This window comes from Dasypus novemcinctus, unplaced genomic scaffold (assembly GCF_030445035.2).
Source record: "Dasypus novemcinctus isolate mDasNov1 unplaced genomic scaffold, mDasNov1.1.hap2 scaffold_106, whole genome shotgun sequence".
NCBI lineage: Eukaryota > Metazoa > Chordata > Mammalia > Cingulata > Dasypodidae > Dasypus > Dasypus novemcinctus.
In genome coordinates, this window is record NW_026688145.1 from 660,954 (window position 1) to 675,284 (window position 14,331).

A 14,331-nucleotide genomic window follows, 5' to 3' on the forward strand; every position below is an offset into this window, starting at 1 on the left:
TTCACATAAAGGAAGAAAATATTGATTAATATAACCTGGCAGCCTACTGCCTGAGTTTCCCAATCCTGGGTTTAACAGCAACAAAGGAAACCAGCTTAAGCCAGTCCTATAAGCAATAAAAGGATGCACAAGAAAGAGCTAATTCAATACCAACTCAGCACTAAATTCCATTCCTTATTTGACAAAGGGAAGCAGATAAAAAATAAAGTGGTTGAAATGTGATAAAGGAAACGGTTAAGTCACAAACTTTTGCACGGGAATGTTATACCTTCTTGGAGAGGCTGTAACTTCTGAAGTACCCAATCTATAGAGAAACAGAGAAAGAGATTATGTGCTAGGCTTAGGGGTATAAACTCTGTCATTTTCCTTCATTCGGGGCAACAGACATGTTTTTGCATTGTGTGCCCCTTCTTGCAAGATTGAAAATAAATTATTTTCTTCTCAACAATCGGGTGAGTCTTACTTTCTTCCAGAAGAAATTTCTTCCCAACAAAAATAAAGGAAATTAATGGCTCTGTTAACAAATTTCAGTAGATAAAGTAATGTCCATAAAAACTATGGAGAGATCTTTCCTGGATTATGATTAAACAAATTAAGTAATTGTGTAATGTGTTTTAAAACCTGGGAGTCAGTATGCTTTTAAAAATTACTCATTTTCATAACTTAAAAAAAGAAAAGAAGGTTTTAGCTTCCTGTAAAGAAAAAAGAGAACATTCCTTGCATAAACTATAATAGCTTCAATTTTATTGAACTTGAGTGTAATCTCCCAGAGTTAATTTATAAGCCAAATTAACGTTATATGTACAAAATCTTTAAAGTAATGGAAATTGTAAGTTCACATTGGTGAAACTGGGCCAAAGAAAAAAGATTGTAGATATGCTGTCTTAAATAAATAAAGTAAATTTCTTTGGTTGGTAATTGTAATTTAAATAAGTTTATTTAAACATGAGGTGGCTAATCAATGTGGTTATAGACAATTATAAGGAGTTTGTAAAACATCTTCCAAAATGAAAACGTTTAAATAGTTCTAGCTCTTGAAGTCATTGTTAACCTAAAACTTAGATTGGTATTGCTTACAAAAAAATGACTTTGTGAAAATAAAACCTGTCTGAAGGCCACTGCAAAGTGCATATTTAAGTAAACGGTAATAAAAAGTTATCTTGATTCTATTGGTAATCTTCTGTTTTCATTTTAACAATGAAAAATAACTTTTCCTTCTATTACTAAAGTAAAGTACCTACTGTAATCTTCTTGGTAAAGTTGTGCAATAAACAGTCATTTGATAATATGTGTTGCATTAAATTATTTAAAAAATATATATAAAAACAAGGAATAAACTTTCACATTGTCAAACTCTTTTGTGCATTCCAACCAGGCCTTGAATACATTACAAGTTACCTCTCCATGTGAGTTATTGGCTAGGCTGGTCACTAACCACTCAATTAGAAATATTTGCTATATCAGCCTATGATTCTGTTCCTGAAGTTGATGGAAACTACATTGCAGTTTCAAGTTCCTGCAGCAGCCAATGATGATTTGGTACAGCCAAGTGTACAATGCATATCACCTCCAGACTGGCACTGTTCGATAGTGCCAGAGAGCACTATGCACCAGGCTGGTAAAATACTGGAAACTCTCTCTAGAATCAATGAGGCTGCGACTTGCTCACTATGAAGAACATGCTAAGTGGAGCCATGATACCAGGATATTGTAAGTAAAACTTGAAGACAGTTGGCATTATGACCTGCTCCCATGGAGAGATAACATGTAAAGTATTACAAACCTGAAACTTAAAACTATTAATTGCAAATCTAAATCCTTTGCATTATGTAATACATTAATTAATATTAAGTGCTGTACTCTTATCCTGTACTAAATATATGCATAATAATTATAACACTATATTTTCTATTTTGGATCAAGTGCAAACGTATATTTGACATGTTAAATTCCTAGTAGATTCATTTTCTAAGCAGTTAGTAAACATGTCTATAGAATAAATTGGCAGTCTGAGCCAGTCTCAGCCAACTTACTATATTCTACTGTACTCTACTGTGTAGCAAAAATGAGGCTTGCTTGCTAACAATGAGACACCTATTGAACAAGTCAAAATTACCAGAAATTGTACAATTAAAACCAAAATGTAAAAAAAAAAAACTTTTATTCTGTAGTTCTGATCTCTCTGACACATAAACACTAAGAAAATTTCCAACTTGGTGTACTAATTCTAAATGAAACCAACTGCCAAAGTGTGCCAATTCACCAGGAGCATCTGACAGAGCACATGAGTGCCAATCATTAAACATATTGAAATGTGTCTTCAATCAAAGCTAAGTATCTATTGCAATTTCTCTCTAAAAATAAATAGCTGAGAAAATATATTTATATATACTGTTCCCACCATCTTTTAAAAAGAACTGGCATCTTTATAAGCATCTAACCTTGTCTACCTCTGTAATCCAATGTCCTCTTTTAAAAATGGGTATTCCAAATTTTTAATTAAGTTTGTTTCTTTCAAAGTGAACATCTTATTAACCATGTAAAAACTTCATCCAACTTCATACAAAAGGGCAGATCCATGTTTCTCCAGTTAAAATAAAATAAGAGTTTTACACCTTGTTAGGAAACGACTATAGCCCATGGCCAGCAAGAAGGAGATATAGAAAAGAGATCATCTCCCCTCAGCACCCCTTTAAGATTAAGGGTGTAAAATCTTTAAGCGTAAAACAAAATTAATAGATGGATCTGGAGCCTGACTGGAAATTCACGTGAGCGCAGGGGGGCCCAGAATAACTGCAGGGGGCCTCTGCCCCAAGATTCTGCTGTCCAGAATGAAAACTTCTAAACTTCTAAAAACAGTCCTGGATGCTACACTAAAGATTGATAAGTAAAGTAATCAATCAAAACAACAAACAGCCATCCACCAGCTGTAAAAGCAGCTGGTCTGCCTTTTTCCCTTGTGGAAGGTGCCAAAGACCACTGTGGAGACGGTAAAAGCTGCTGTGGGGATGGTGTAGGGCTTTCAGGCACAGATGGCAATAAAGGCAACTGCAGGGATCTTATAGATACTCTGATGGCGATAAAAGCTGCGATGGGGATGGTGTGGGCGTTACACTTCCCCACATGAATGATGACAATGGGGCAATGCTTAGGGAGACTAGCTCATTTTCGTTCCTTAGTACTGCCAGGGAGGGAGTCATCACATAAGGTGGCAGAAAATCATGTTCACATGGCCCTTTAAAAATGGGCAGATCATAACTGGATTTGGGGCACACTTTTCTGGGCCCTTTGCATGGTGATTGTTTGGTCTGGTCCCCGGGGATGGCACTCCTCAGTTTCTGTATTAAGCAAATTCTAGCTTCCTCAGTCACGCACTTCTCTAACCAAGGTGGGGTTTGGCTTACAGCATTTTCCCAAGCATTGATATAAGGGAATTGGTCTGGATACCCTGAATTTCCAGTTACCACATCGTGGACATTACAGATGATCCAGGGATCCAAAGTGCCCTCCTGGGGCCAGCACACTGAAAGTTGGCCGTTCTAATTCACAAAGCATCATAAGTTTTCCTGGCTGGAACCTTATGCTGAGCACATCTTCACGGAATGCAGGGGGAACTTTTTCAGCATATGACCTAACGGGGTTTTTCTCTGTGTGTTTCCCATTTCCACCCTGTGCTGATGGTGCACAACAGTCAAGCTTTATGCTTCATCCATCTCTGGCCACATCACTCGTGGGAGCTTACGGCTCCTCTTGAACTTAGCAGATCGGTATAAGCCCCCAATATGGAAGAAGCTTACTTTGCAGGGACCCCCCAGGCCGTCCTTGATCATATGAGGTCACCATGGAACCGCAGATCAGGACTCCACACTCGCCCCACAGAAGTGATTTTCTGCATCTCACTCAGTCGCCACAAGCCCATGCACACAACCACCCCCCTTTCCTTTCCTCAGACCTGGAGAAGAGATAGCTTCTTCCTCTATTCTCAGGAGTACTAGGACCTCCCCTTTGAGAGTTGATCAGGATCCCTTCTAATTTTAGAATTAGGCTTTTCCTGCACTATGCCCCTGGGGTCTCACCAGTCCAATGTATGGAGCTCCTTGCTTCATTCTCAGGGTCTCTCAAACCTTCCGGTGCCTCCGGTTCATCCTGGAGGGCTCTGGCAAAGGCCACACTCTCTTTCTGGACTCAAATGGGGTTTCCAGGGGTGCCAAGGGCTGGGCTTCACCTGGGCCCTTCTGGGCTCCTCAGAGATGCCCAGAAGGGGCAATCAATGGATGCTGCCTCTGACCTTCACAGCACTCCCAGGGAGAGCCCCCAAAATGTTGTAGAGAAGTCAGGTGTGCATGGCATTGAAGGCAAGGACACATGAACTCGGAGAATGAAATTGGTTTATTTCAACCGGCCAGACTCGCTGGACACATGTCCTAATAAAAACTGAGCCCTGAATAGCATTTTTCGGTCCCTTTTATACAGAGGATAAAATTAGGGAGACAAAGGGTGATGGTATACATACAGACTTTTGGCTACTTTCTTCAGTGTTTGATCTGAGTATCAGATAGGTTATTTCCCCCAGGTGAGTTGCATATTCTGCACATTCCAAGCCAGCTTGGATTTAGCATATCTTCCACAGCTGGATTTAGCATATCTTCTAAACTCCATCTGGATTCAACCTTGAATTCACATTCAGTCTTACATCCTTTCTGAACTTTCAAAGACTGTAGGGCCTATAGTATTTATTTGAACTTTTTGGGACTATGGATACTTGGAAACAATTTTGAATTTATGCACAGGCTATATCATTAGTAACCCTTTCTCTTATGAATTCAAGTGTAAACTAAATAAATTGGTGCCTGATGGAGTTCTTAGCCCATAAGGTTAAAATACCACTGAAGTTTTCTTATCTCCAAGGACTGGGGGGAATAAAGAAGTCTCCTGCTTTAACTGTCAGTGTTCCCAAGAGTGGCAATTCATAAGAGAAACCAGTATGTCCCCCTAAGGCTTCAATAATTAATCTCATTGCTTATCCAAAATTCTGCCAAATCAAGGTAAAATCTAAAGATCCAAAACAAAAGAGAATTGTGTTAAAACATTGGGAGCATTTTGGTTATAATCCATTAGATAAGAAAAAAAATTCTTGTGTAAAACTACATGGTCATAGTGTAAAACTGCACAGTCACAGTGCAAATTAAGAAAAGTTTCAAGAGTCTTTGAAATATTTTGCAGTCACACTTGTTTTGCAAAATTTGGAAGTTTAAAGTAACTAAAGTTATGTTTTTTGCCAAACTATTCATGTCTACCTATTTGCTCAAATTGTTGAGGTTAAATATGCAGCTATAAAGTAATATATATTTCTGAAACCCAAATTAAGCTAAACAGTATATAAAATAATACAATTATAAGTAACATCAATGAGTTGTGTTTCTGTGTCTGTTTGTGTCTGCCCATTTGCTCAGTGTATGTCTTCATACATCAAGATAATAGTATCAAATTAACAAATGAAAACTCTTAAAAGAGCTCTATTCCAAATGTTAAAAATTAAATATGCAGTTATATATGAAAATAAATATTCTTGGAGCCCAAATTAAACTAAGCAAGATGAAAAGGTCATATAGAAATCTGATTATAAGAACTATTGAGAAAGGTCCTCCTCTTCGCAAGAGCTTTAATGGCAAGACTAGATGTGGCAGATTAAACCTATCTACTAGGCTAAGGAATTAAGAATCAGTTTGCCCTGTAATTTCCCAGTTTAAACTTTTATCAGCCACAAATTGTAAAAAAAAACAAAGATTAGTTCAGTTTTCACATAAAGGAAGAAAATATTGATTAATGTAACCTGGAAGCCTATTGCCTCAGTCTCCCACTCCTGGGTTAAACATCAACAAAGGAAACCAGCTTAAGCCAGTCCAATAGGCAATAAAAAAAATGCCCAAGAAAGCCCTAATTCAATACCAACTGAGCACTAAATTTCATTCCTTATTTGACAAAGGGGAGCAGATAAAAAATAAAGTGGTTGGAATGTGATAGAGGAAGTGGTTATGTGGGCATGCCCCTGGGGCTGTTAGCTAGATGGCTTTCACCTCGGTGAGGCCAACTTCTTGAATGGGTTGTGAGTGACGACAGGGCCCTGGCATCACACAGCCAGGTTAAACACACAGTAACCACCCCGTAGATGCAGGCTCGTGGTGCAGGTCTGGTTTATTGGGGAAGTGGTACAGCTTATATAGGCAGGGATGGGGGCTTGAGGTGATGTGTTAATTATAGATAGGCTAAGGGGATTGGGATAATATGAAGCAGCTACTTGATTGGATGAGGTAGTTTTGAAGTTGGTGCATGTGGGCTTCTCTGGCGGGAAGCTGGCTAGGAAGAAGAGAGGTGCCTTTTGTGATAGCCATTGTGTATGCTTAGCGGCCATTTTGGCTACATGTTGTTTGCCAGCAAGCTCACCAACAATACCTCCGTTTTTGTTTTATTTTAAGACTGCAATAACTGTGCCTGTCTTAGGTTGTTCTCCCTTGAAAATCTTACCATCTTTGGCTACCAGTTATGCCATGCAGTTGCGCCTGTCTTAGGTTGCCTCCCTCTGGAGGTCTTATCTGTCTCTGGCTGCCAACTGAGCTTTGTGGCTGGAGGGAAGGTGGCTGTGTGCTAGCTACACGGCTACACGGCAGTGGTGGCTTCAGTTTCTTCTTGCATGAGCGTTTGGTACTGGTGGAGCTGCATGGAGTAAATAGTGAGGGCAGAAATGTTTTCTATTCACCTCTGCAACCACTTTAAAAGACAAGGTGCTATGGTGAAGAAAATAACAATTAGTATAAGAGAACTAATTAGTATAAGAGGACTAATCAGGGGGGCGAACCATGCTGTGATGGGAGAAGAAAACCAATTGAGAAAAGGATTGACACTGTTTTGATTGGTATATAAGTTTTTACATAGATTATTAAGTTTTTAAATATTTTGTTCTACAACTCCAGATTCATTAACATAGTAACAGCATTCTTTTTGGAGGAATAAACATGTTCTTCCTTTTTCAGCTGTGAGTAGATCTAAGGTCCTACGGTTTTGTAAGGCTACTTGGGCGAGGGATGTTAGTTGTCGCTTCAGAGAGTCAAGAGACTGCACAGTGGATTCTAGGCTAGTTTGTCATTGTTGTTCAAAGTATTGCAAGCTGATGAGGCCATGACCAAGAGCACCACCTGCTGTGGCGGCTGCAGCGACTGAACCTGTGAGGCTAATTTTTTACCAATATAGGGAGGAAGACGGCTCTCTTTGACACAGATGGGGATAGTAAAATTTTTAGTTTGCCTTCTCCATAGTATGTTAGTTGCGGGGTAATGGCTACTAGGATGCAAGGCCTCATTTTTGTAGAATAGAGCATTTTTGGGTTATAGTTAATTTTCCGACAATCATAAGTAGGATTCTTGGTTATGATTAAATTGTAAGAGGGAAACAAAGTCACAATAAACTGAGTATTACTATTTTTGAAGATAATTATGGCCTGATTTTTAACCTACATACAGGAAGGATGGTTACTAATGCATAAGGGTTGATAATCAAATGGTAATATGAGAGTATCGATTCTTTGTCTTTCTTTATAGGGTTTAATTGGCAATTGATTATCAATTGGTTTAGGGAATATATGGGGTTTATTCAGATATATATGAAAGAATGGATTTTTCCAGGTTAACACTCTAAGTAATGGGAGGTTAAGTATATAGGCCTAATAAGTGTAATTACTGGCAGCTTCCTTATTACCTACGATCACCATCATCAGAAGTTGTAGAAGACTTCATCTCTTCATTCTGGGGTTTAATCCTTTTTGCAGATAACTAAAATTGTTCTCCATTTTCTGAAATTATAAGAGCATAGCCTCACCCCCTTACTTTAATCCTGCCTTTTTTTCCATTCATTGCTTAAAATATCTTTCTAGAATATTGATTGATCTTCATTTCCTGTGTCTACTGTAGATGTTTGACATTTTCCAAAGTGACATTTTGCAGGTGTTAATTAATTATAAACATTAAGAAAATGTAAAGTAAATAAACCTTTTGCTAATTAATCTTTTGGTGTTATAATACCATTATCTCCCTCTTTTTGTTTTAAAAGCATAGTTTTTAGGGTATGATGGCTGCATTCAACTATGGCTTGACCTGTAGGATTATAAGGAATACTAGCATCATGTTGAATACCATATTTTAAAAAGAAAGATTCAAAGGATTTACTAATGTAAGAAGTTGTATTTTTAGTTTTTAGAGGGCATCCCATTACAGCAAAAGCAAACTATAGATGTGAATGAACATGATGCAATTGTTCCTTACTTTGAGCAGTAGTCTACATAAAATGAGAATAAGTGTCAATATAAACATGAACATATTGTAGTTTACTAAAGGATGGTATGTGAGTAACATCCATCTGCTATAATTGATTAGGAGTCAGGCCTCTGGGATTAGTTTCAGCCTGATAAGGCACCACTGTTAGTGGTCCACAAGTAGGACAAGTGCGAATAATTTCTTGTGCCTGTAGTCTTGTTAACTTTTGATATTTATTTCATAGGCCTTTAGCATTAATGTGAGTTAAAGCATGGTAATCATGAGCACTTTGTAAACACCCTACTAATAAATCAGCTTGAGCATTATTTGCTGTGATAGGACTAGGCAAAGAGGTATGAGAGCGTATGTGAATAATGTAAATAGGATGCTGTTTTAACCTGATGAGATGTTGCAAGTAAGTGAAAAGTTAAGATAACTCATCAGTAGCAAAGATATGAGCTGTTTTAATAGGCTTGACAGTAAGACATACATATTTAGAGTCAGAGACAATGTTCAAGGGCTCTTAAAACATTTGTAAAACTTTAATGATGGCTGAAAGCTCTGTGCATTGAACAGATGAATAAGGAGTTTGCTAAACCTGTTCTTTTTGAGAAGTAATGTATGCTGCTTTTTTATTACTATTACTATCAGTAAATACTGTACAAGATGGTTGGGCTATGCACATAGTCTTGAAAAGCACTGCAAAAGTTTATTGTTGGGTTTTTTACAGATAGAGGAATGCAGCTGGCTTGATTTGTCTAAGACAAGAAAGTCTTAGCAAGTTTTAAAACAAAGTGATAGCAATACAGCTGGACTTTAACTTTTTGCAACAAACTAGCAGTGTTTGGGATTGCTGCATACTACAGTGTTGTTACTTAAATCTATGATAAGAGGTTGTTTCTGTGACACATACTCTTTTATTATAATTAAAACCATAAATAACCACATTGTACTTTTCTTTAATATTATGCCAAAATATTGGTAACTTTATACACTTTTAAGCATTTATAGAAACCTTTTACTCATACAACTTTAATTAACAGAGGGTTAAAGGAAAGAAAATACTTGTTAATTTTATAACACTTTAAAACACCTTTTATTCAACTTATACTAAATGAACTCAATTATTACTTTAATTTTTTTTAAGGTAAATGAACAAATCTCTTATAATTAGTTTGTAGTAAAAGGCTACTGCTCAGGATTTGGTTTTGAGAAAGCAGTTTTGAACATTATGTTCCTTTAAAAGAGATAAAATTTCCGTTCTTGGAACACCGATGAAATGATGAGCACAAGAAGCACAAGGAGCTATTTTGATAAAACAGACTTTCTTTGTATACTGATTATTGAGGATAAGAACTTTTACCAAAACAGATTAATGATGAGAGGCCTTGAGAAAGAATAAAAATTTTTAACTTTGCATCAGCATACTACTTGATACTAAAGCCTTTAAAATTTTATAGATAGACCCATTAAATTTTATTTAAATTTAACTATAAAAATTCCTTTTCCACTAACCTTCTGCACTTTCAGCATTCACTCAGGTTTTGTCCCACACTCTACTCTTTCCAATAATTAATCATTTTATCTTAGGACAAAATTATCTTCTGTTTCCTTAACAATAAAAACACATTCCATATAGCCTACATACAAAGTTATCAAGCAAACTTCTTATAACATAAGACCATGAACACTAAACAAGCTTATTAAAATAATGAACTTTTCTTTAAATACTTAGTAGCATGCAATATCAGAAACAGTTTTCTAGAAGCAATTTGTGAAGGAAGGCTGGCTGCAGCCAAGCTTTTTTGCTATAAAATTACTTTTTATTATTATTATTACTATTAATTCAGGTTTGTTTAAACACTTTAATTTAAACAATGCTTTATAAAACTTCTTATAAGTATTTATAACCATATAGACTATAATTATATTATTTTAAGACAAATTTTACCTTTACAGAACACATTTCTTTACTTAAAGTTACCACAATACTTTCTATAACTTGCTACATGCATTTAAGTTCCAAGAGTTTATGAAAATTAGCCATCCTACTTTAGGACAAAACACACCTTTTTGGAAAAACTTATTAAATTTCAGTTAGCATTTTCACAAACTTTTAACCAAATATTCATTTGTTTTACATCCTTCATATTATCCTCTGAAGAAAAATAAGTTATTTATTTCAATCTAGGCAAGAACAACTTTTTATAAAAAGGCTTATAGTAATTTTGTTAATCAAGACTTATGATTTTTATCATTGTAGAGATTCTATTAACATTTAAACTTAAGTATTAATATAAGCACTTATTTAATTTTTGGCCATTTGAATAGAGCTCTTTTATAAATTTTTATTAATTTATATTACCATCCGGAGGTGTCAAAATATACACTGACATTGAACAAACAGACAAACACAGACCAATCACAACACAGTAACAGAAACATACAGTTTACAATTAACTCATAATTCTTACTTTCTTGTTATAGCTGCTTTTAAGCTCTCCATTATACCACATTTTAAATATAACTTCATAAGATTTCTTCTGGAATCCATGTTGCCTGTAACATGCAAACTTGTACTTGGAAACATTGTTATTAGTTTAGTTATGGTTAAACATTGTTCAAAGTGGGGGGGGGGGCAGCTAGCCTGAACTTTTGGAAGGGTTTATTGCTCCTCACCTTTTAAAGCACTTGGGGGAATGACTGTTATTCCGTTAGTAATGTTGTGGGTGCCTACACTTTTGGCTTCATTATAATAGAGACCTTTTTAGTTAATGTAATTTCCGGGGGTTAAAATAGCAAGGACTAGGCTTTTCCAATCAGTAAGTGTATTGTGAGCATGAGAAATGCTGTTTAATAACATCTGAGCACAGGGGCTATTAAGACTATATTCTTGAACAGATTTATGAAGGTGAGTAATGGTTTTATGATGCTAAGGAGCCTAAAAGGGAGGAGAATCTCATTGAGGTAATTTACTGGAAGAAGTGAGGAGGAGTGAATGGGTGGTGATTAAGGACAATTGCAGTAAGTGAAGCTGAAAGAGGAGGTGTAGAAGGCACAGCAGTGAAAGAGTTAATAAGCGGAGCTGAAAAGGGAGGTGTAGTAGGTGTGGCAGTGAGAGAGTTAGGCTCTGGTGGTTTTAGCCAGTGTCTAGCAGGGCACCTGTAAGGCAGCCGTGAATAGCTAAAAGAGTGGGTATGAGACTAAGAGGGAAGGCTTTGCCTTCTTGGACCTTAGCGGATTTGACTCACCTGAGCAATTTAGCCCAAGTGGCAGGATTCCATATTGTAGCAGTGGAAAGCCATGGGTTAAAATGGACAAGAAGGTCCGAATACTGATAGAGGTATTTTTTAGTGATTTTAAGGCAGTGGCTAGCTAATAGGGCATGTAACGCCCGTGCTTCTTGTGCGTTCTCAGAAGAGGTTAAGTTCCCCATTCTGAGCTTCACTCACCAATACAAAGAGGATCACTTCAGATCCCACTGGTTGCTCTCTGGACGAGGTGGGGGGTCCCTGAGTTTGAGCACCAGTTGTGGGTGTGCCCCTGGGGCCATTAGCTAGACAGCTTTCACCTCGGTGAGGTGAACTTCTCGAACGGGTTGTGGGTGATGACAGGGCCCCAATATCACACAGTCAGGTTAAACACACAGTAACCACCCCGGAGACGCAGGCTCGTGGTGCAGGTCTGGTTTATTGGGGAAGTGGTACAGCTTATATAGGCAGGGATGGGGGCTTGAGGTGATGTGTTAATTATAGATAGACTAAGGGGATTGGGATAATATGAAGCAGCTACTTGATTGGATGAGGTAGTTTTGAAGTTGGCACATGCGGGCTTCTCTGGCGGGAAGCTGGCTAGGAAGAAGAGAGGTGCCTTTTGTGATAGCCATTGTGTATGCTTAGTGGCCATTTTGGCTGCATGTTGTTTGCCAGCAAGCTCACCAACACGGTTAAATCACAAAGTTTTGCACGGGAAAGTCAGATCTTCTCGCATAGGCTGTAACTTCTGAGGTATCCCATCTATAAGAAACAGAAAAAGAGCTTGTGTGCTAGGATTAGGGATATAAACTGTGTCATTTTCCTTTGTTTGGGGTACCACCCATGTTTTCTGGTTGTGTGCCCCTCCTTTAAAGATTGAAAATAAGGTATTTTCTTCTCCACAATCAGGGGAGACTTATTTTCTTCCAGAGGAGGATTTCTTTCCAACAAAAATAAAGATAATTAGTGGCTCTGTTAACAAATTTCAGTAAGTAAAGAAAAGTCGATCAAAACTATGGAGAGATAGTTCCTGGATTATGAATAAACAAATTAAGTAATTGTGTAATGTGTTTTAAAACCTGGGAGTCAGTATGCTTTTAAAAATTACTCATTTTCATAACTTAAACAAAGAAAAGAAGGTTTTAGCTTCCTGTAAAGAAAAAAGAGAACATTTCTTGCATAAACTATAATAGCTTCAATTTCATTGAACTTGAGTGTAATCTCCCAGAGTTAACTTATAAGCCAAATTAATGTTATATGTACAAAATCTTTAAAGTAATGGAAATTGTAAGTTCACCTTGGTGAAATTAGGCTAAAGAAAAAAGATGGTAGATATGCTCTCTTAAATAAATAAAGTAAATTTCTTTGGTTGGTAATTGTAATTATTAAGTTTATTTAAACAAGAGGTGTCTAGTCAAGGTGGTTATAGTCTATCATAAAGAGGTTGTAAAATATTTTCCATACTGAAAACGTGTAATAGTTCTAGTTCTGGAAGTCATTGTTAGCTAAAAACTTAGACTGTATTGATTACAAAAAAATAAATTCGTGATAATAAAACTTGTCTGAAGACAACCGGAAGGTGCACATTTAAGTAAATGGTAATAAAAAAGTTATCTTGATTTTATTGGAAATCTTCTGTTTTCATTTTAACAATGAAAAATAATTTTTCCCTGTATTATTAAACTAAAGTACCTACTGCAATCTTCATGATAAAGTTGTGTAAGTAAACAGTCATTTGATAATATGTGTTGCATTAAATTGTTTGAAATATATATATAAATACAAGGAATAAACTTTAACATGTCAAATCCTTTTGTGCATTCCAACCAGGCCTTGAAATACATTACAAGTTGCCTCTCCATGTGAGTTATTGGCTAAGCTGTTCACTAATTCCTCAATTAGAAACATTTGCTGTAATAGCCTCTGGTTTTGCTCCTGAAGTCGATGGAAACTATGTTGCAGATTCAAGTTCCTGCCACAGCCAATGATAACTCAGTACAGCCAAGTGTACAATGGATAGCGCCTCCAGACTGGCACTGTTCCATATTGCCAGAGAGCACTATGCACCAGGCTGTTAAAATACTGGAAACTCTTTATAGAATCACCAATGCTGAGACTTCCTCACTGTGAAGAACATGCTAAGTGGAGCCATGATACCAGGATATTTTAAGTCAAACTTAAACACATTTGGTATTAAGGCCTGCTCCCATGGAGAGATAACATGTAAAGTATTAGAAACCTGAAACTTAAAACTATTAATTACAACTCTATATCCTTTGCATTAAGTAATACATTAATTAATCTTAAGTGCTACATTCTTATCCTGTACTAAATATATGCATAATAATTATAACATTATTTTCTATTTTGGATCAAGTGCAAAAGTATATTAGATATGTTAAATTCCTAGTAAATTCATTTTCTAAACAGTTAATAAACATGTCTGTAGAATAAAGTGGCAGTCTCAGCCAGGATCAGTCAACTTATTATATTCTACTGTACTCTACTGTGTAGCAAAAATGAGGTTTGCTTACTAATAATGACGCACCTATTGAATAAATCAAAATTACCATAAATTGTATAATTAAAACAAAACATTAAAAAAACCTTTATTCTGTAGTTCTGATCACTCCCACAGCTAAATAGTAAGAAAATTTCCAACTTGGTGTACTAATCCTGAATGAAACCCACTGCCCAAAGGGTGCCAATTCACCAGCAGCATCTGACAGAGCACATGAGTGCCAATCATTAAACAGCTTGAAATGTGTCTT